Source organism: Coregonus lavaretus (assembly GCF_964263955.1).
Source record: "Coregonus lavaretus genome assembly, chromosome: 37".
Classification (NCBI taxonomy): domain Eukaryota; kingdom Metazoa; phylum Chordata; class Actinopteri; order Salmoniformes; family Salmonidae; genus Coregonus; species Coregonus lavaretus.
Genome location: NC_140024.1, coordinates 14,815,514 through 14,836,287, shown reverse-complemented (window position 1 = coordinate 14,836,287; position 20,774 = coordinate 14,815,514). Strand labels below are relative to the sequence as shown.

The 20,774-nt window shown below is 44.9% G+C and overlaps 1 pseudogene across 1 annotated transcript in view; it reads left to right on the top strand.

The window, feature by feature from the left end:
* The window catches only part of LOC311111541 (transcription factor 12-like), an 84,458-nt pseudogene that overhangs the window by 26,314 nt on the left and 37,370 nt on the right, over positions 1-20,774 (top strand). The gene's annotated exons all lie outside the window — the stretch shown is intronic.

The window sequence follows — 20,774 nt, the reverse complement described above, 5'->3', positions numbered from 1 at the left end:
TTTACAGTTCCTTCAGAAAGTAATTTAATTGTTTGGACATGATTTACAAAGATTGTCTCAAGGCTTGAAAAAAATTGTTTAACCTGTCTCCTCCCCTTCATCTACACTGATTGAAGTGGATTTAACAAGTGACATCAATAAGGGATCATATCTTTCACCTGGATTCACCTGGTTTTGTACTCTCAGTGTATCTGGGGAAGGGTATAAAGCAATTTCTAGAGTGTTTAAAGTTTCTAAGAGCACAGTGGTCTCCATCATTGGGAAATTGACCAAATATGGAACTACCCAGACTCCGCCTAGAGCTGGCGGTCCAACCAAACTGAGCAACCATGCAAGAAGGACCTTGGTCAGGGAGGTGACCAAGAACCCAATGACCACTCTGACAGAACTACAGAGTTTCTTGGCTGAGATGGGAGAACCTGCCAGAAGGACATCAGTCTCTACATCACTTCACCAATCTGGGCTTTATGGGACAGTGGCCAGATAGAAGCCACTCCTGAGAAAAATGACAGCACACCTGGAGTTTGCAAAAAGGGATGTGAAAAACTCTGAGATCATAAGGCAAAAGATTCTGTGGTCTGATGAGACAAACATTTTACTCTTTGGCCTGAATGCAAAGTGCTATGTCTGGAGAAAACCACGCACAGCTTATCACTCGTCTATTTTTTTTAACCCTTATTTAACTAGGTAAGTCAGTTAAGAACAAAATCTTATTTACTATGACGGCCTACACCGGCCAAACCCTCCCCTAACCTGGACGACGCTGGGCCAATTGTGCGCCGCCCTATGAGACTCCCGATCACGGCCAGTTTTGATACAGCCCGGGATCGAACCCGGGTCTGTAGTGTGAGTGCCTTAGACCGCTGCGCCACTCACACTCTAACACCATCCCTACCTTGAAGCATGGTGGTGGCAGGGACTGGAAGACTGGTAAGGATAGAGGGAACAATGAATGGAGGCAAATACAGCCAAATCCTTGATGAGAACCTGCTTCAGAGTGCAAATGACTTTAGACTGGGGCAAATATTTACGTTCCAACAGGACAATGACCCCAAGCATACAGCCAGAGCAACGCTGGAATAACTTCAGAACAAGAATGTGAAAGTCCTTGAGTGGCCCAGCTAAAACCCAGACTTGAATCCCCTTGAAAATCTGTGTAAAGACTTGAAGATTGCTGTTCCCCGCCACTCCCCATCTAACTTAACAGCGCTTGAGAAAATCTGCAAGGAAGAATGGGAGAAAATCCCCAAGTCCAGATGTGCAAAGCTGATACAGACATACCCAATATGACTCAAAGCTATAATTGCCACCAAAGGTGCTTCTACAAAGGTGTGAATACTTATGTAAATGCGATATTTCTGTATTTCATTTTCAATACATTTGCAAAAATGTAAAAAAACTGGTTTTCACATTGTCATTATGGGGTATTGTGTGTAGATGGGTGAGAACATTTTTGAATTCAGGCTGTAACACAACAAAATGTGGAATAAGTCAAGGGGTATGAATACTTTCTGAAGGCACTGTAGCCCTGAGATTTCCCTGTAGTGTCACCATGCATTCTGGGTCAGCTTGTGGTCCTCATCTCTGCATGTGTATACAAAACATTAAGAACATCTGCTCTTTCCATGACATAGACTGACCAGATGAATCCAGGTGAATGCTATGTTCCCTTATTGATGTCACTTGTTAAATCCATTTCAATAAGTGTAGATGAAGGGGAGGAGACAGGTTAAAGAAGGATTTTTAAGCCTTGAGACAATTGAGACATGGATTGTGTATGTGTGCCATTCAGATGGTGAATGGGCAAGACAAAATATTTAAGTGCCTTTGAACGGGGTATGGTAGTAGGTGCCAGGCGCACCGGTTTGTGTCAAGAACTGCAACACTGCTGGATTTTTCACACTCAACAGTTTCCTGTGTGTATCAAGAATGGTCCACCACCCAAAAGACATCCAGCCAACTTGACACAACTGTGGGAACCATTGTAGTCAACATGGGCCAGCATCCCTGTGGAACGCTTTCGACACCATGCCCCGACGAATTGTGGATGTTCTGAGGGCAAAAGGTGGTGCAACTCAATAATAGGAAGGTGTTCTTAATGTTTTGTACACTCAGTAGATATGAGTGGCCCTATATCTTCAATATTTAAATTTAACATCGGCACATGGAGAATTCTCCTGGCCCTGTAATGTTGTTTCATTTTTCAGCTATGGTGAGCGATAGCTATACTTGTATCTGCTCCTGCAGTGAGAGCATGACAGGACTCATTGAGTTGTATTTCCTGAGAGCCCTATGCTGGTTCATAGGGATGACTATATGAGTACCAGACCAGGATCTTATTACCTGCTGAGTTTCTTCTCTTACTGTAGAATTGAGAGGAAACGTTTAACGATCTGAAGCAATTTGAACAATTAGCACAGATGATTAGATACAAATAGACTAGCAGCAGTGTGATTACCATCTTTGTGTTGAGCCTCTTCTGTTGAGTATAAGCACAGAGCCTATTCACCCACCTAGGTGAGGAGGATAGGTGTTGAGGGTTACTGTACGCTGCTTCAGGTGCCAGTTTAAATGAGTCCTCCATTGATTTCTCACTTCTTTCAAGCCTGTTGGCTTTGAGCTTCTTCATTCACCTTGGGTGAGTTCTATTCAAAATCATTTTGGCAGTGTTTGGTCTTTCTCTTCAGTTTGGCATAGACGAGGCCTATATGTACCATTAAAATATAGAGGCTATGAAGAGCTATTGACTTTCATCCTGGCTCTCAGATGGCACTTGGAAGTCACTGCTTCATTTCGCAAGACAGGATTTATGCCGTGAGTCACGTTGATGGCTCTGCGTCAAAGAAGAAGAGAAAGAAGTGGAAATGTCCTACAAGGACATCCAGAAACATGAAACTTCGTTGCTGTCTTTTGATCACTTTTCTTTTTTTTTGCAGGAAAAAATCTGTTGCAACCTTCCTCTTGACAGTTGAAGTAGGTTTGGCGACCATTGTTTGCGGTGTGTTGAAAGTGATTTAATGAGAGTTTGAGTATGAGAGTTACTGTGTGTGTGTGTGTGTGTGTGTGTGTGTGTGTGTGTGTGTGTGTGTAATTTCTGGTCCCCACAAGAATAGTAAACGAACAAACATTTGACCAACTGGGGACATTTTGTTAGTCCCCACGAGGTCAAATGCTATTTCTAGGGGGTTTAGGGTTAAGGTTAGAATTAGTGTTAGGGTTAGAATTACGTTAAGGGTTAGGGTTAGGAGCTAGGGTTAATTTTAGGGTTAGGGTTAGGGTTAAGGTTAGGTTTTTGGGTTAAGGTTAGGGTTAAGGTTAGGGTAAGGGTAAGAGTACGGGTTAGGGTTAGGGGTTAGAGAAAAAATTATTTTGAATGGGACTGAATTGTGTGTCCTCACAAGGTTAGCTTTACAAGACTGTGTGTGTGTGTGTGAGTAGAGTACATATGTATATGTGTGTGTGTTTTCAGCCATGCGCCTGTGTCTGTATTAATAACTCTGCTGAGCTGCTACGAAACACCCTCACGTTCCTCCACCTCATACGCTCTGTGTGTGTGTAGTACTATTCAAACTGATCTGATTAATATAACTAGCTCACCACACACATCCAGGCCTTCTGTCATTAGACTTGAGTAGGTGGGCTTATGGTATTTCCACGTTACATCATGTCTGCAGTGGCATGGGACTGTATTTAGCCACCTGAGTCACCCATGATGATCTCAGAGGTGTGTGTTGTGTTGCCTTCCAGTTGTTGAACACCATCCCAGGGATTACTGTGAAAAGTAATCTGCTAACCTGCTTAACCACTGCTCATATCTCCAGGCAGATCAAATCTATTAGATGGCAGTTAATGGAGCAGGGGAGGCTGTGGCCCCCAGAGACAGACTGGAGGCCCCTCCGCCCTACTCTGTGGTCTGTGCTTCCACCAGCCCAGAGCCCAGGGCCCGTATCCACAAAGTGTTCTGATCTAGGATCAGTTTAGCCTTTTAGATCATAATGAATAAGAACAGATCCTAGATCAGCATTCCTACTCTGAGATGCTTTGTGGGTACGGGCCCAGCTCCTCTCTCTGCCTGTTCCTCTAGAGACAGTGGTTACTGGGTTTCCATCTGATACCACTGTGACCGTCACCAAATACCTTGGACTCCTAACCCTAATTGATCTGTAACAGATGAAAACAATTTTTTTGCAGAAAATGCGTTGTCTCTAAGTCGATTCACTTTGATATTTTTTATATAATTCCCTGGAGTAAAGTGCTTTTTAGTTTTCAGGCCTGAATATGTGGAGACTAGGTTCCACAGTCTCCTTTATGGAAAATGTGAGGCCTTCTCCTTAGCTACAGTATGTCCACAAAATAAAAAGCAGCTAGGGCTTGGATCAGTCTTAAGGTCTGTGTATAGGCTCAGGAAAAGTCCACAGCCTGAAATGCTTTCGCTGTTGATAGATCGACGAGAGGGGAGCAGTGAAGACAGTTTGAATCACAACCTGTCCTTGAAGGCCAGCCAACCCCTGTTTGTGTATCCAAGACCACTGTGACCATGTATCCAAGTGCATCAATGCTTTTCATACAACAAATAAAATAAAATAAAAACAAATTTGATTTGCCACATACGCCGAATACAACAGGTGTAGAGCTTACAGTGAAATGCTTACTTACAAGCCCTTAACCAACAATGCAGTTTGAAGAAAAAAAAGTGTTAAGTAAAAAATAGATCAGTAAAAAATTGTAGTAAAATTTTTAAAAATAAAATAACAGTAGGGAGGCTATATGCAGGGGGTACCGGTACAGAGTCAATTTCAATGTGGATGAAAGTACACCTTTTTTTAAAGCAGCATTGCTCAGTATCCTTGGAACAGATTCATATCACACAGTTTGAATTGAATAGTGTCCAAGAATAGTTTGTATGTATGCTGCTTGCCTTATCTGGGTAATTAAAGCTGTAATGCATGCTGTCACCAGGAAAATAATTGTGGAGCCCATGCAGCACTAGTTTCTGAGATTTTCATCCTCATTGCCAGCCTGCAGTGTGTTCTGCAGTTAGTCCTCCTCTCTCTCCTCCTCTTTCTCCTCCTCTCTCTCCTCCTCTCTCCTCCCTCGGCTTTCTGCTAAATGAATTCTCTGTGCACGGAAGAATTGTTCTCATCTGTTTTTCATCTCCTTTTGATGAAACGTAATGGGTTTCCAGGAAATTAAATTATGCAGTCGTTTAGTGACAATGCAAAGTGTTCAGAGGATTTTGTAGCCTAGGGTTTTGTGCACAAGAGGGGCCATGGCAGCGCCAAGATGTATTCTCTCTGCCTTTTGTGCAGCGGCAAAAAAATCAGTCTCTCTCTGTGCCTCAGTAGTGTCTCTTTTTCTCCTGTTTGTTTGTAATTGTTCCTTAAGGCTTATCATGGAGAGCCAAATCCCACATGGCGCTAGCATCCCCAGCGTGTTTAACTGGTGCAGGTGTTGGCGTGCTCGAATTCTGTCCCGCGAGGGCCCCTCCCCCGACCCAGGCTTTGATTGCGGCCAGGTGCTGCTCAGGTTTTCACTCGGGTACTTCTGCAGTGTGGGTCACAGGTGCTGCCAAGGCTGCTCCCTCTCCTCTCCTCCGTCTGTCACTCACTCGCTCCTGCCTGCACCCTCCCTTCTCTCTGCCTTGCTCCCCCCTCCTCTCTCTCTGTCTCTCTCTCCTCTATTTCTCCTGGTTACGCTCAGATTTGCCCACCTTTTGCAGCCTCCGCGGTAGAGGAGGAGGGAGCACTGGTGTGCCTTTGGAGTGTGGAGACACACACACAGATGGTGAGCTGTACTCACAGGTGTGAATCACAGTGGATCATTAAGGACTGTGAGTGGATGTGGTGGTTGGTCCTGTAGCCATACTCACTGTTAGTTCAACTGAACTAGAGATGGAATAGATTATATTTTCCCTTTGTCCACTCCACTGGTTTGGTACCACATGGAGAGAGAAGACTGGTTTGTAATGAATCCACCCTTGCGTGAAGGCACAAGGCCTTAGCACAGTGAGAGCACATTGCTGCAACCATTTCAAGCATATGTATCGCTACTTGTGATTTGTTTACTGGTACTAAACAATAGGTGAATACATTTCTTTTGTGGCTTGTTTTTCTGGGCATCTTTGAATGTTTTTGGTGTTATTCTATGTGTCAGGCCAGCAGAGGAAGAGAAAGAAGGAAGGTGGAGAGGGAGGGGAGTGGAGGCGAGGGGAGAGGAGGTGTGGTGCGCTGTAGTCTAGTGGATGTAGCCGGTCATTATGCAGAGCTACAGGGTGCGCTTATCTGTTACTGTGCTCAGTGGAGCGTGAAGAGCTGAAGACGAGCTGAAAGGGCACAAATCCCTCTCCTCCATCCCGCGCCCCCACATCCCCCCACTCCCCCTCCCCGCCCCACTCACCCCCTCCCAGTCCCTACCCTGCCCTCCTCAGGCACTGGCCCCAGTGCTGCCTGCGAGGCGTTGCCCAGCCCAGCTGCAGAGGGGGCTACCTGTCCAAGAAGGAGGGCCAGGGGAGAGGAGAGGTGATGTAACAGGTCCCTGAGGGGCAGCTGCAGCAGCGGAGGGAGGATGACTGTAATTACAGGTCCAGCCAATCAGTCCAGGAACATCTGGAAGTATCATCCACTTCCACTGCATGTAACACTGTGTCATATTGAACAGGATAGTCACCTCATCTCCACTGATTCTGACAGCACAGCATACTGTACATCATAGTGGAATATTTCTGGTGTTGGTTTGACTGTGGATTATAAGCATTCAATAAAACCAGCTCTTCTTTTTATTCCCGTTTCATGAAATATATGGGCGTTTGATTGTTCAGTAATTCACATTCTGTCTTTTCCACGACTCCTCTACCTTGTGTCTGCTGTTTCCCTTGGTGACAAAGCCAACCCACTCCTGTAAAGCCCACCTAAAGTCAGGCAAGCCTGTTACCATAGAAATCTCTGTAATGCTAAATGACACATCAAAAAGCGTAGCTCGGTGCGTTACTCAAATGTGAGATACTACATCTACAGCAAGGAAGGATTTTCAGAATAGTGGAGGCAGTGTCTTACTAGGGTTTGATGACTGAATCATGAGCTGCCAACATTTAGCCCAATCCCTTTATACACACATCTAAAGGAAGACAGCAAGAATCTGCCTACAATCACTATTTGAAAGCATCCATACTTCTCTCTCTCTCTCTCTCTCTCTCTCTCTCTCTCTGTCTCTCTCTCTCTCTGTCTCTCTCTCTCTCTCTCTCTCTCGCTCTCTCTCTCTCTCTCTCTCTCTCTCTCTCTCTCTCTCTCTCTCTCTCTCTCTCTCTATCTCTGTCTCTCTCTGTCTCTCTCTCTCTCTCTCTCTCTCTCTCTCTCTATCTCTCTCTCTCTCTATCTCTCTCTCTCTCTCTCTCTCTCTCTCTATCTCTGTCTCTCTCTGTTTCTCTCTGTCTCTCTCTGTCTCTCTCTGTCTCTCTCTCTCTCTCTATCTCTCTCTCTCTCTCTCTCTCTCTCTCTCTCTCTCTCTCTCTCTCTCTCTCTCTGTCTCTCTCTATCTCTGTCTCTCTCTGTTTCTCTCTGTCTCTCTCTGTCTCTCTCTCTCTCTCTCTCTCTCTCTCTCTCTCTCTCTCTCTCTCTCTCTCTCTCTTTTCTTCATGTCACTGTACTTTGTCCATGTCACACTCTCTTTGCTGGACCACTTCCCTTTCCCTCCTCCCCCCCTTAGCCCCCTTTGTTCGCTCCCCTCCCCCCCCCACGCCCCTCTTTATCCATCATATCCTCACCCTCTCTCTATTTCTTCCTCCCTCTTTCCCCTCTTTCTCTCTCTCTATCTCATTTCTCTCTCTTGCAGATTTACTCTCCCCTTGTTCTAGCTGGCAGCTGATGCCAATAAAATTTTTAGTGATTGTTAAATGAAAACACAAAGTTGAAGGGCAATGATTCATTAGGAAGGAATGCTGCCAGTGGAACAGCTTAAGTCTCCTGACTCCACTACTGCACTGAATCTCCATCACAGACACACACACACACACACACTCTTGGCTACTGTACCTCCATATATCTGGTGAAATGTGTCCGTCCGTCCGCTCACTCTGGCATTGTGCTCTATCTTCTTCCCTGATGGAGAGTCTTGCCATGCTCCATGTCCAGCCTAGCCAGTTCAGTACCAGAGTCGTAAAGCTGAAGTACTGCACTGAGCTCTGTGACTCAGTGTTGCATGAGTTGAGGTAGTCTGAGGTTTCACATGTCCTTTGATTCAGCGAAAGGGCAAGCCTAGGCAGGTTTACACAAACCATCAACAATGGCTTTTTTAGGTACAGCTTGGGATGACTCTTCGCTATTCAGGGAGAACAGACTTGAGAACTTTTTACAGAGGTGTTCCTCCTTAAAGGGCCAATCCAGAGTTGCTACATACATTATATCCAAAATATAAGCTTATTTTACTCCAATGCTTGTAAACAAAGTTAATGTAAACAGAAACTGAATCGCTTTAAAACATGGTTAAAACTATCATTTTGATCTCATGGATGGTCAGTCCTTGCATCCATAGCTCTGTCTATGAATGTGAGAGTGGTTATATTTCTCAAGCCCCATCCCTCAGCTGTTTACCAAAACAAGTGGTGGTGTGGCCATTTTTGTATTGTTTGAACTCCGGATTGACCGTTTAAAGTTTGATGAGATATTTCTACATGAGATACAGTGGCATAGAAACATGGGTCCCATTATTCCTGTCGAAAACCAAACACTGCATTCCACAGTAAGAACCTCATACCAACGGTCAAGCATGGTGGTGGTAGTGATGGTTTGGGGATGCTTTGCTGCCTCAGGACCTGGACGACTTGCCTTAATAGAAGGAACCATGAATTCTGCTCTGTATCAGATAATTCTACAGGAGAATGTCAGGCCATATGTCTGTGAGCTGAAGCTGAAGCGCAGCAAGACAATGATCCAAAACACACAATCAAGTCTACATGAAAATGGCTAAAAAGCAACACATTTCAAGTTTTGGAATGGCCTAGTCAAAGTCCAGACCTAATTCCAATTGAGATGTTGTGGCAGGACTTGAAACAAGCAGTTCATGCTTGAAAACCCACAAATGTCGCTGAGTTAAAGCAGTTCTGCATGCAAGAGTGAGGCAATATTCCTCCACAGCGATGTGAGAGACTGATCAACAACTACAGGAAGCATTTGTTTGCAGTCATTGCAGCTAAAGGTGGCACAACCAGTTATTGAGTGTAAGGGGGCAATTACTTTTTCACACAGGGGAATTGGGTGTTGCATATCTTTGCTAATTAAATAAATAAAATAAGTATACTTTTTTTGTAAACACAGGTTCCCTTTATCTAATATTAGGTTTTGGTTGAAGATCTGATAACATTCAGTATAAAACATATGCAAAAATAGAGAAAATCAGAAAGGGGGCAAATACTTTTTCACGGCACTGTATTGCTGGCACTGTCATTAGCACTGTCCTTCTGAGTTTGCAGATGTAGCCTTGAGAGCACACAGGCTGCACTACAGTTGTTTCTTCAAGGAGTCTAGCAGGAATAATTGACTTTGTCTCCATAACCCATTCATACACCTCTTAGTTTAAGGCCTTGTTGGGATGAGTGAACCATTTAAATTCATAGGACTTTATGAAATACAAGTCATGTATAGAGTGCTGGGGCCAGTTGTGTGTCTGTGCCCTGTACTCTTACAGAGCCATGCAGGTGCACTTCTCTACACACACACCACACACTCCACACATACCCCACACACACCACACACACCTGGCTCAGGGACCTCAGGTGGCAAACGCAGCGCCCACCACAGCCTCCCCTAAAAATATCCACCCCCATTCCCTCATGGATCCAATTCATGGAGAGACATGAATGTAGCAAATTAATCAATGTAATCATGTTAGTTTTCAGACGTGCTCGTCCCAGGAGCAGCGTAGCGCAATCCCCTCTCCTCCCAGGATACATAGGGAATCCACAGCGCCATTACCCTGCCTGTGTAATATAATCCAACCTGCAGGGTTTGTCAAACAGCATGCACACACACACATCTCCACTGAGCATGCACACGCACACACCAATCCCCCCCCCCCCCCACTTTTTCCCTGTTCATCCATATTAAATCTTTCATTACACATACATATTATTTTATTCATTGCTCCCCGTCCTAGCCTAGGGCGCTGTGGCTTAATGAGATATTAATCCTGTGTTTCAGCTGGAACATTTATATTTACCTGCGAACAGATCTGGTTCCATTCTCTTTGTCATTGTGTACTCACCTTTGTTATGTTTCATTAACTGTATATGAAAGGTTGTCTTCTATACAAATGATCCTCCTCCTACATGAGCTCTAACCTTGCATCTATCTGTTCTCTCTGTAGGTTTCAGTTAGCCACAGAAACAGGGGAACTGGAGCAAATACTAAGTGCATGCTAAAACACTAAAAAGCATGAAATAGCGTAAACTCTGCCACACCTGACCTGTGATTCAATTAAAGCCCTCACAGAGAGCTGGCTGAATCTCTGTCAGAATATCCCCTTCTTCTCCTGCCTAAGCACAGCCTCCCGTCCTCTCCCTCCCCTGCTATCCCCCTCCTCCCCCTCTCCTGCTATCCACCTCTCTCAGCCCCTGTTGGAGCCCCCCCCCCCCGCTGCTGCCAGGGAGATGGAGGTGGGGTATTAAATGCTTAGTCAACTCAGAAAATTTAACTGAGACCTCTTAAACGCTCACCATGCACTTTACACACACACACACACACACACACACACAAAACACACACACACACAAAAATAAATAAATACACATACACATATACATACACACAGCTCCGAAACGATTATCAAAGGACTGGTCCCATTGGCCGCTATTTGGCCACACTCTCTATATAGCTGTTTAGTGTTTGGGTTGTTCTGTTGGACTGTGGACATTTGGGTCTCTCTGGGATTTCTGTGAAAGGGAATATGCCCAAAGTGCTTCGTGACTAAGAGCCGGATAAAACTTCCTGACCTGTGTTATCCTTCCTGGTCCTTCATCTCTGTCCTCTGATGTCTCATTGTTTAACAGTTGCCTGGCATCTAATACCAGTCGTCCACACATACACTTTGATGTGGCACACTGACTGTACTCTAATATCCATCCAGGGACATGCAAGAATTCTCTCCCCCCTCCTCCTTTTCCATGTCTTGTTAAATGTATTCTTGTTTTTCACTCGATGCTCCTGCTGCCCTAACATGGCCGTCCCACATGTGCATGTCTGATAGGGGTGTGACTACATGTGTGTGTTAGTGACCCTACCATGGTGGCCTCCATCACAGGCAGCCAGCGTCAGTGTGCACCACGTGGTGGGAGAGGTTGTTAGATAGCTCACGGCCCTCCTCCGCTGAGAGAATGGATGCGTGATTATGAAGTCATCAGCCATGAACCAGTAGGGCTGGGGAGGCGCCCCCCTTCTTGTGGGTCCTCGGGGTGCCATTGATTGGTGGCCATGTGTTTGTGCCCGATAGACTGTGAAATGGTGTGTTGCAGCACGGCTGTGTCGCACCTGCGTCCCACCAAGGTGATTGATTGGTTTGGTCATGTGGAATGTTCCCATCTGGTCTGCAGTAATGCATTTTTTTTCATCCTGTGAATAGCAAGCACTGGCTGGAGGATAGTGAGGCTCCGAAAATGGGAAAGGCCAAACGAAAACATTTCCCCCCTCCCCTTTTTGCTTTTTACCAACGCGGAAAAATCAAATAGACCAAGCATCTGATTATCCTGTGTGGTGGGGGTTGGGGGTATTTGGGATAAATACAATCAGGAAATCCACCTCTCCTCTTATACACAGAGACAGACCACCATGGGAATCAAATCCCTTCTGTCTCTAGGTAGTCAGAGGGGCAGTAGTACTTCATTTTGAAAGGCATACTTCAAGGCTAAAAGCTGGGTGTTATAATGAAGGTTGTCTTTGATCCAGCTGAATATGATTAAAAACCATTTCATGCTCCCCTCATCCTGAACTTGAGAGAGATGGAGGAAGCTTGTCTTTGCTGTTAAAAGAGAGCCTTTTTATTTTGTCCAGTATGACTCACCTTAAGAAGTCTGTTTCATTTAGCTCTACTTAGATTCCTCCTCGTTTGATTCTGATTATTCTTAATCCCGGCCCCTCTCTTTTAATTGATCTATTCATTCCACCTAATGACTAATTACATATCAGAGCGTATCAGCGGAGGCATTCATCATCATAGAACGTAATAATCAATGACATTTCAACAAAAGAAAAAATAAATATGCAAAAGAACTCATTAACATTTGCGCTGGCTGTTTGAATAATGCTGCTGCTGACAAGGCTGTAATTAACAGAAATTGATGCTGAGCTCAGGGTGGGAAGAGAGAGTTGTTTCCCCAGAGCTTTATTGTGCCCCCAGTGTGGGCCTCTGCCTTGCTGGTACCTGGACTGGGCTGGCTGGACTGTGGGCACTGACTGCTACATCAGAGAGGGAGGAGGGGCTGATATACTACCCTCACCACCCTGCTGACCTCTCCACAACCCCAGCCCAACTCACAGCACAGCTTTTATTTACTGTCCAACACAACCTGGCGGAAACATCAAAAGCCTGCAACAGGATGGATGTACACAAACACTTGAGAGAAGGAAACAAAAGGCTCCATTTTAAAAGCCAGGGAAACCAGTGAGTGGGTGTGCTGCTTTCTTCACGGCTGTGATGTCGTGCTTGCCAGTGGATTGTGTTTGGTAGCGACTGAGCATGCCCAATGCAGTGCTTTATGTCAAGGTTTCCAAAGAGACCAGAACTTTCCACTACAGGATTAGTGTAGAATATCAGGGTGGAAATGGAGCTGCTCTGTAGTACTAAAGTGGTCTAAAACCAATTTCCTATGTTCTCCTTTCACACTGCAGGTCACTGAGTCCACCCCTTCTTCACCCCCCCGTCTCTCTCTTTTCCTGTCGGCTTTCCTGTTTTTGTCGTGAATATCAACAGAAAATGCAGCAAACACAATAAAGCTGTTTATGTTTGTTTTTTGGACAGCTGAAAGTGCTGATTGTAACAAGTTGAAGGAATTTCCTTTATTGCGTGTGTTAGCCCTGCCATATGGCTCAACATGGAACATTAACTTGACAGGGATAATGGATTGCGATGAGGTTCTTGGCTAGCACTCGTAAAGCACGGACGGGAGCATGGGTTGGGCTCCTTCACAGGCACAGCACACACTAGAAAGAAAGAGGGGGGAACAGTTGTATAATCTGTTCATTTGGCTTTAGCGTTACCCTCTATTTCCTCATGTTTACATACTATTTTACCCACTTTATACGTATATACTGTATTCTAGTCATTGCTCATCCTATATAACTAATGCTGTACACACCTTTTCTATTCATATGCTGTCCATACTGTCTATACACACCATTTATATACACTATAAATACAAAAGTATGTGGACACCCCTTCAAATTAGTGGATTCGGCTATTTCAGCCTCACCGGTTGCTGACAGGTGTATAAAATTGAGCACACAGCCATGGAATCTCCATAGACTAACATTGGCAGTAAAATGGCCTCACTGAAGAGCTCAATGACTTTCAACGTGGCACCGTCATAGGATGCCACCTTTCCATCAAGTCAGTTTGTCAAATTTCTGCCCTGCGAGAGCTGCCCCGGTCAAGTGTAAGTGCTGTTATATTGAAGTGGAAATGTCTAGGAGCAACAACGGCTAAGCCAGAAAGTGGTAGGCCACACAAGCTCACAGCGCGTAGAAATTGTTTGTCCTCGGTTGCAACACTCACTACCGAGTTCCAAACTGCCTCTGGAAGCAACGTCAGCACAATAACTGTTCATCGGGAGCTTCATAAAATGGGTTTCCATGGCAGAGCAGCCGCACACAAGCCTAAGATCATCATGCGGAATGCCAAGCGTCGACTGGAGTGGTGTAAAGCTCACCACCATTGGACTCTGGAGCAGTGGAAACACATTCTCTGGAGTGATGAATCACGCTTCACCATCTGGACGGACGAATGGGTTTGGCGGATGCCAGTTTGGGGAAGGCCCTTTTCTGTTTCAGCATAATGCTCTTGTGGCTGAATGGAAGCAAGTCCCCGCAGAAATGTTCCAACATCTAGTGGAAAGCCTTCCCAGAAGAGTGGAGGCTGTTACAGCAGCAATGGGGGGACCAACTCCATATTAATGCCCATGATTTTGGAATGAGATGTTCGACGAGCATGTGTCCACATACTTTTGGTCATGTCGTGTATATACACAGGAACACCTGCTCTTTCCATGACATAGACTGACCATGTGATTCCAGGTGAAAGCTATGATCCCTTATTGATGTCATTTGTTAAATCCACTTCAATCAGTGTAGATGAAGGGGAGGAGACAGGTTAAAGAAGGATTTTTAAGCCTTGAGACAATTGAGACATGGATTGTGTATGTGTACCATTTAGAGGGTGAATGGGCAAGACAAAATATTTAAGTGCCTTTGAATGGGGTATGGTAGTAGGTGCCAGGCACACCTGTTTGAGTGTGTCAAGAACTGCAACGCTGCTGGGTTTTTCAAGCTCAACAGTTTCAAGAATGGTCTACCACCCAAAGGACATCCAGCCAACTTGACACAACTGTGGGAAGCATTGTGGTCAATATGGGCCAGCATTCCTGTGGAATGCTTTCGACACCTTGTAGAGTCCATGCCCCAGCAAATTGAAGCTGTTCTGAGGGCAAAAGGGGGGCTGCAACTCAATATTAGGAAGGTGTTCCTAATGTTTTGTACACTCAGTGTATATATTTTTATATTCCGGACTCTGACATTGTTTGTTCTGATATAGCTCGTTCTGATATTTCAGATCTTTTTTTTACTTTTTGAATATGTGGATTGTTTTGTATTGCTAGGTATTACTGCACTGTCGGAGCTAGAAACATAAGCATTTCGCTGCACCTGCGATAACATCTGCAAATCTGTGTACGTGACCAATAAACTTTGATTTGATTCTGTGTTGTGTGTTTGTTTTATTTGGGCCGTGCCTTCCTTACCAGCGAGGCGAGCCGAGGGGTCTCAGGGTGGAAAAACAAAGAGGCCCTCGGTAGGAATGCATCGGCGATGCTGTAGAGCGGAGGGAGCGGAGCAGAGCTCACTAATTGGCTGTTTTTGTGGCTGGGGTTTTGAATTGATCCCTAGAGATGCTTAGATCACTGCCTCCCAGAGTATCAAAACAAGGCGCGCTGCACAGCACCGCCATGCTCCAATCAATAGGGAGCTGTACTGTGAATGACTCCTCACAACGCCTGCCTTTTAATTCTGAGCTGCATCCCAATTTCATTTCAATATTTCATGTTGCAGATGGTTTATACATCACTTACTCATTATACCCTATCTAAGCAAGTCATTCAGTTCAGTAAGGGTGAATTATAGGGTGGAGGGGAAATCAATGTCTCGACTGCTACACACTAGCATAGACAAATCTGCTCTATTTCTGGTATTGATGGTAACTGTTCAACATAATGGGTCGCAACACCTCTATTGCATTGCATTCAATGTCAAACTGTTTTCAAATTTAGGCGATCATAATCATAATGGCCACGTTTTACCATTCAAAATGCCAAATGTATATTGTGAAACGTATACATTCAGACAGTGTTGGTCGTATGCCAGAATTGAAGGAAGCCTTTTTCCATTCAAATTGATTTTCAGATTGAGCCGGTGTCATCAGTGTAATTGATTTGGCTAGGAGACACAGTATTATCCAAGGTGTTTGTCCCAGTGGACTTCATTTATATTTAGATCATCTGCAGTGATGGCTGTAATTAAGCCGGTTTATTCTTGTTGTTTTTGCATCATGTGTCTGGGGGATTGCGTCTGCGCCGGTGTCAACACTGTTCTTGTTGGACACGTGTGTCAACACCTGGACAGCCTGGCCTTCTTCCTCGCTGGCAGAATGATGAATTTACTTAGCATCCCATCCATCAACTGTAGTCTCAGGAAGTACAGAAATGTTTAAAAAATATATATATACAAAATACAAACTGTCACAGACAAGAATCAAAAAATGAAACAGTTGGAGAGAATATTGCTTTCTGTAGGCCGACTGCACCTGCTCAGAACAAATCTTGTAATAATGATATTAGGGCTGGTGTTGTGAATGGCAGGCTGGCTGTGATAGTACAGGCCTGCTTGGGGAGATAATAACCAGCATGGCTAATGCCCTGGAAAGTGTCAGGCCTGCGACTCCTCTGGTGAAATTGGTCTCTTGTTCTCATGGTTTTCATTCCTCTTTTCGCTCACAACATTAGTGGGCTTTGATGGATGAGGTCTTGTTTCAGACTTCAGTGCTTCATAAAGGAGAATTAAGATTTAATGGCTCGAGTCATGTTCTTGCTCTGTAAATATAGGTTATTACGGGGACCTATTCTCCTCAGATTGAGTTATGTCTGCTAGAGACAGAGGAGAGCGCTGTGTTGTGATGAGGGTGTATTTGTCGGTCTAATTTGGGTGCTCGCTCGGCTTTAGAAGAAAAACCTAAGTGCCAATATGTTCCACCTGATTTATCATCACTTGTTCTTCACTGCTTCAGCATCTTGAACACACATCCACCAAACCTGTGATCAACTTCTCCATCACTTCACATGATTAGTGGTTTAAGAAACGTTGAGTGATACCGTTGAAAGTACCTATTAGCTGTTAATTGCTATTAATTCTGATGTTTTCCTGAACTAACTTTCATGGCAAGACAGCCAGGCCATAAAGAGTTTAGGTGGTCTTTGATGGAATGCTATCCAGTCTACCTTTTACTTCTCTGTTAGAAGTCTTTTGTTAAAGTATTGTAGAAAACTTCCTTGGGTTTTCCTTGAGCCAAGTTTCCTTCAACCAAGTTTCTAAATGGCTGAGTTAGCAGTCTCGGTAGTAGTAGTAGTAGTAGTAGCAGCAGCAGCAGTGCCCTCTACAATCAAAGCACAGTGATCCTGCCCTGGCTCTCTGCCTCCCCTCAGCCACTGGCATGTGAGGGTCTCTCTCCCAGGTCTTGTACTGTGTCCTCGACCCACACATCACACTCCACATGCGCTCTGCTCTTAAGTGTGATGATTTGGCTCCATTAATCATCTCAGTCAGAGGGTTTCTATAATGTATGATGTGTCCTATTACAGAGGGGAAGTGCCTGCTGGTGGCTTCCAGGGGGACAGGCAGGGGGAGACAGAGGGGAGTGCTGGGCCAGGCAGGTTATTGATCACAGAGCCCCTCTAGCCTGTCACTCCTCTAGCAGTGCTAAGGGGAGATGGAGGATGTGATTAGATAAAAAGGGGGTTAGAGGAGCATCCGTATCAGGCAGGCAGCATGGCAGGCGAGCCGAGCCCAGAACCCTGTTAATCAGTGACCTCTACACCAGATCCTGAAGTTCATCTCTAGCCACGCTCCCACTTGGCCCTTCCCCTCGCCACTGCCCCCTGCATCCTTCTCCTCCGAGTGACTCATTTGGCTCATGGAGGAGAGAATGGGGAGTGTGGAGGGTGAGTGAGGGTTGGGGTGGGTGGGCGACGGGGGTGGGGCAGTAGCCTCACAGCTGCGCTAGCTGGCACCGGTTCCTCAAACATCAGCGTCGCAGCCAGCAGCCTGCTTGGCACAAACACTCGCCAGTAACACTTAAACAAATTGTAATTGCAATAGCTGGGCTGTTTTACATTGTTGATTTCTGACATTCCAAGATACTTTTTCTCCCCCATATTCCTTGTTGGAGGCTTTCATCATGTAGATGACTGTATGTTATGAGCGATACCCCATTATTTTCTCATCTTTGTGTTTGTGTCTTGAGCACCAATGGATCCGCCGGTCTTCTACAGAACCTTCTCTTTCACACCCTGTTATTTCTTTCTAACTGGAACATTTCTGAAAGGTTTCTACATTATCCACTGAAAGCATTTGTTGCCTATGAAAATGTACAACCTCACCCCCAAAATATACTGTGTTGCATTAAATTTGAAAACAGTCAAAAAAAGAAAATATCATATTTAGCATTTGAATAGAGATTCATCAATGTGTTTTGGGGTTTTCCTTTTGATGTACAGACTTTAGTATTTTGTCATGTCCTCCCCCTAAAAATAAAAACACATGCTGGTGATTTCTAGACAGTATAGTAGCACAAATGTTATACACATCTAATATATATACAGTAAGGGGAAAAAGTATTTAGTCAGCCACCAATTGTGCAAGTTCTCCCACTTAAAAAGATGAGAGAGGCCTGTAATTTTCATCATAGGTACACGTCAACTATGACAGACAAAATGAGAAAACAAATCCAGAAAATCACATTGTAGGATTTTTTATGAATTTATTTGCAAATTATGGTGGAAAATAAGTATTTGGTCAATAACAAAAGTTTTTCAATACTTTGTTATATACCCTTTGTTGGCAATGACACAGGTCAAACGTTTTCTGTAAGTCTTCACAAGGTTTTCACACACTGTTGCTGGTATTTTGGCCCATTCCTCCATGCAGATCTCCTCTAGAGCAGTGACGTTTTGGGGCTGTCGCTGGGCAACACGGACTTTCAACTCCCTCCAAAGATTTTCTATGGGGTTGAGATCTGGAGACTGGCTAGGCCACTCCAGGACCTTGAAATGCTTCTTACGAAGCCACTCCTTCGTTGCCCGGGCGGTGTGTTTGGGATCATTGTCATACTGAAAGACCCAGCCACGTTTCATCTTCAATGCCCTTGCTGATGGTAGGAGGTTTTCACTAAAAATCTCACGATACATGGCCCCATTCATTCTTTCCTTTACACGGATCAGTCGTCCTGGTCCCTTTGCAGAAAAACAGCCCCAAAGCATGATGTTTCCACCCCCATGCTTCACAGTAGGTATGGTGTTCTTTGGATGCAACTCAGCATTCTTTGTCCTCCAAACACGACGAGTTGAGTTTTTACTAAAAAGTTATATTTTGGTTTCATCTGACCATATGACATTCTCCCAATCCTCTTCTGGATCATCCAAATGCACTCTAGCAAACTTCAGACGGGCCTGGACATGTACTGGCTTAAGCAGGGGGACACGTCTGGCACTGCAGGATTTGAGTCCCTGGCGGCGTAGTGTGTTACTGATGGTAGGCTTTGTTACTTTGGTCCCAGCTCTCTGCAGGTCATTCACTAGGTCCCCCCGTGTGGTTTTGGGATTTTTGCTCACCGTTCTTGTGATCATTTTGACCCCACGGGTTGAGATCTTGCGTGGAGCCCCAGATCGAGGGAGATTATCAGTGGTCTTGGATGTCTTCCATTTCCTAATAATTGCTCCCACAGTTGATTTCTTCAAACCAAGCTGCTTACCTATTGCAGATTCAGTCTTCCCAGCCTGGTGCAGGTCTACAATTTTGTTTCTGGTGTCCTTTGACAGCTCTTTGGTCTTGGCCATAGTGGAGTTTGGAGTGTGACTGTTTGAGGTTGTGGACAGGTGTCTTTTATACTGATAACAAGTTCAAACAGGTGCCATTAATACAGGTAACGAGTGGAGGACAGAGGAGCCTCTGAAAGAAGAAGTTACAGGTCTGTGAGAGCCAGAAATCTTGCTTGTTTGTAGGTGACCAAATACTTATTTTCCACCATAATTTGCAAATAAATTCATAAAAAATCCTACAATGTGATTTTCTGGATTTTTTTCCCTCAATTTGTCTGTCATAGTTGACGTGTACCTATGATGAAAATTACAGGCCTCTCTCATCTTTTTAAGTGGGAGAACTTGCACAATTGGTGGCTGACTAAATACTTTTTTCCCCCACTGTATATATACCTCAAAATAAATGTATCTACATCTCAGTATTGTTATCATCCTCTGTATCTACACATGTTGCTGTGGTAAACACGGTGGTGTGCTGGTAAGTGCAGTGACATGAGAATGGGAACATCTCTTTGTTTACCAATGCTGCACTCTTAGCACTGTGTGATCATGCGTGGCGGCACGCTAAACAGTTAAATGCCTGTTTACCATTGGGTTCCTCAGGGATGTTTTCCCCTTGGTTTGGGCTGAGCTGCAGCGTTGTTGATTGTGCTCAGGTCCCTGGGCGTGTTACAATGCTTGGCCGGGTCGTGCTCCAGAAGTTCAGGGGAGCTGCCTGCCTGTCTGTGCTGCGCCACACCGCTAGCTAGCTACCTCTCTCCCTAGTAGGTAGGTAGGTAGGTAGGTAGGTAGGTAGGTAGGTAGGTAGGTAGGTAGGTAGGTAGGTAGGTAGGTAGGTAGGTAGGTAGGCCAGACCTGGAGAGAGAGAGGAGGTTTTCCTGAGCATGACTTCCTGCTTTGCTGGGGTTAGAAACAACAACACTCAGCCATCAATTATTCACGGTGGACAGAGAGTGTATAACAAAACACATGCTGGGGATGAATACGAGCATCTCCTCACAGGGGAGAGACAGGGGGACTAAGTGATACTGATGGAGACCAAACCATGCTGAGGCTGAGGTGCAGCTTAGGAAATGTAAAAAAAAAAACATGTATAACCTTTTTAGTCAGCCAAAACAGATGTTCTCTCCCTCTGCGGTGGCTCGGGGTATGTAGTTAACCCACAACTAAATGCTCCTTCCTTTGCGAGAGAGCTAACCCAGAAATGTTATATCATATCAAATGAGTTGTGTTGCTACCAAAAGGGAAGCAGCATTGTCAGTTAAACCACCTTACCTGATTTTGGCAGCTTCCTCTCTAGCTCTCTGGAGACTGTGTGCAGATGCAGTACGACTGTGCCCCGCAGCAATACTCAGAGACGTGAATCCTCCAACATGTGCCTCTGTTCACCTGGGCATGCCAGTATGAAGTTCTGTTCAGTCAGAGCGTAACAGAA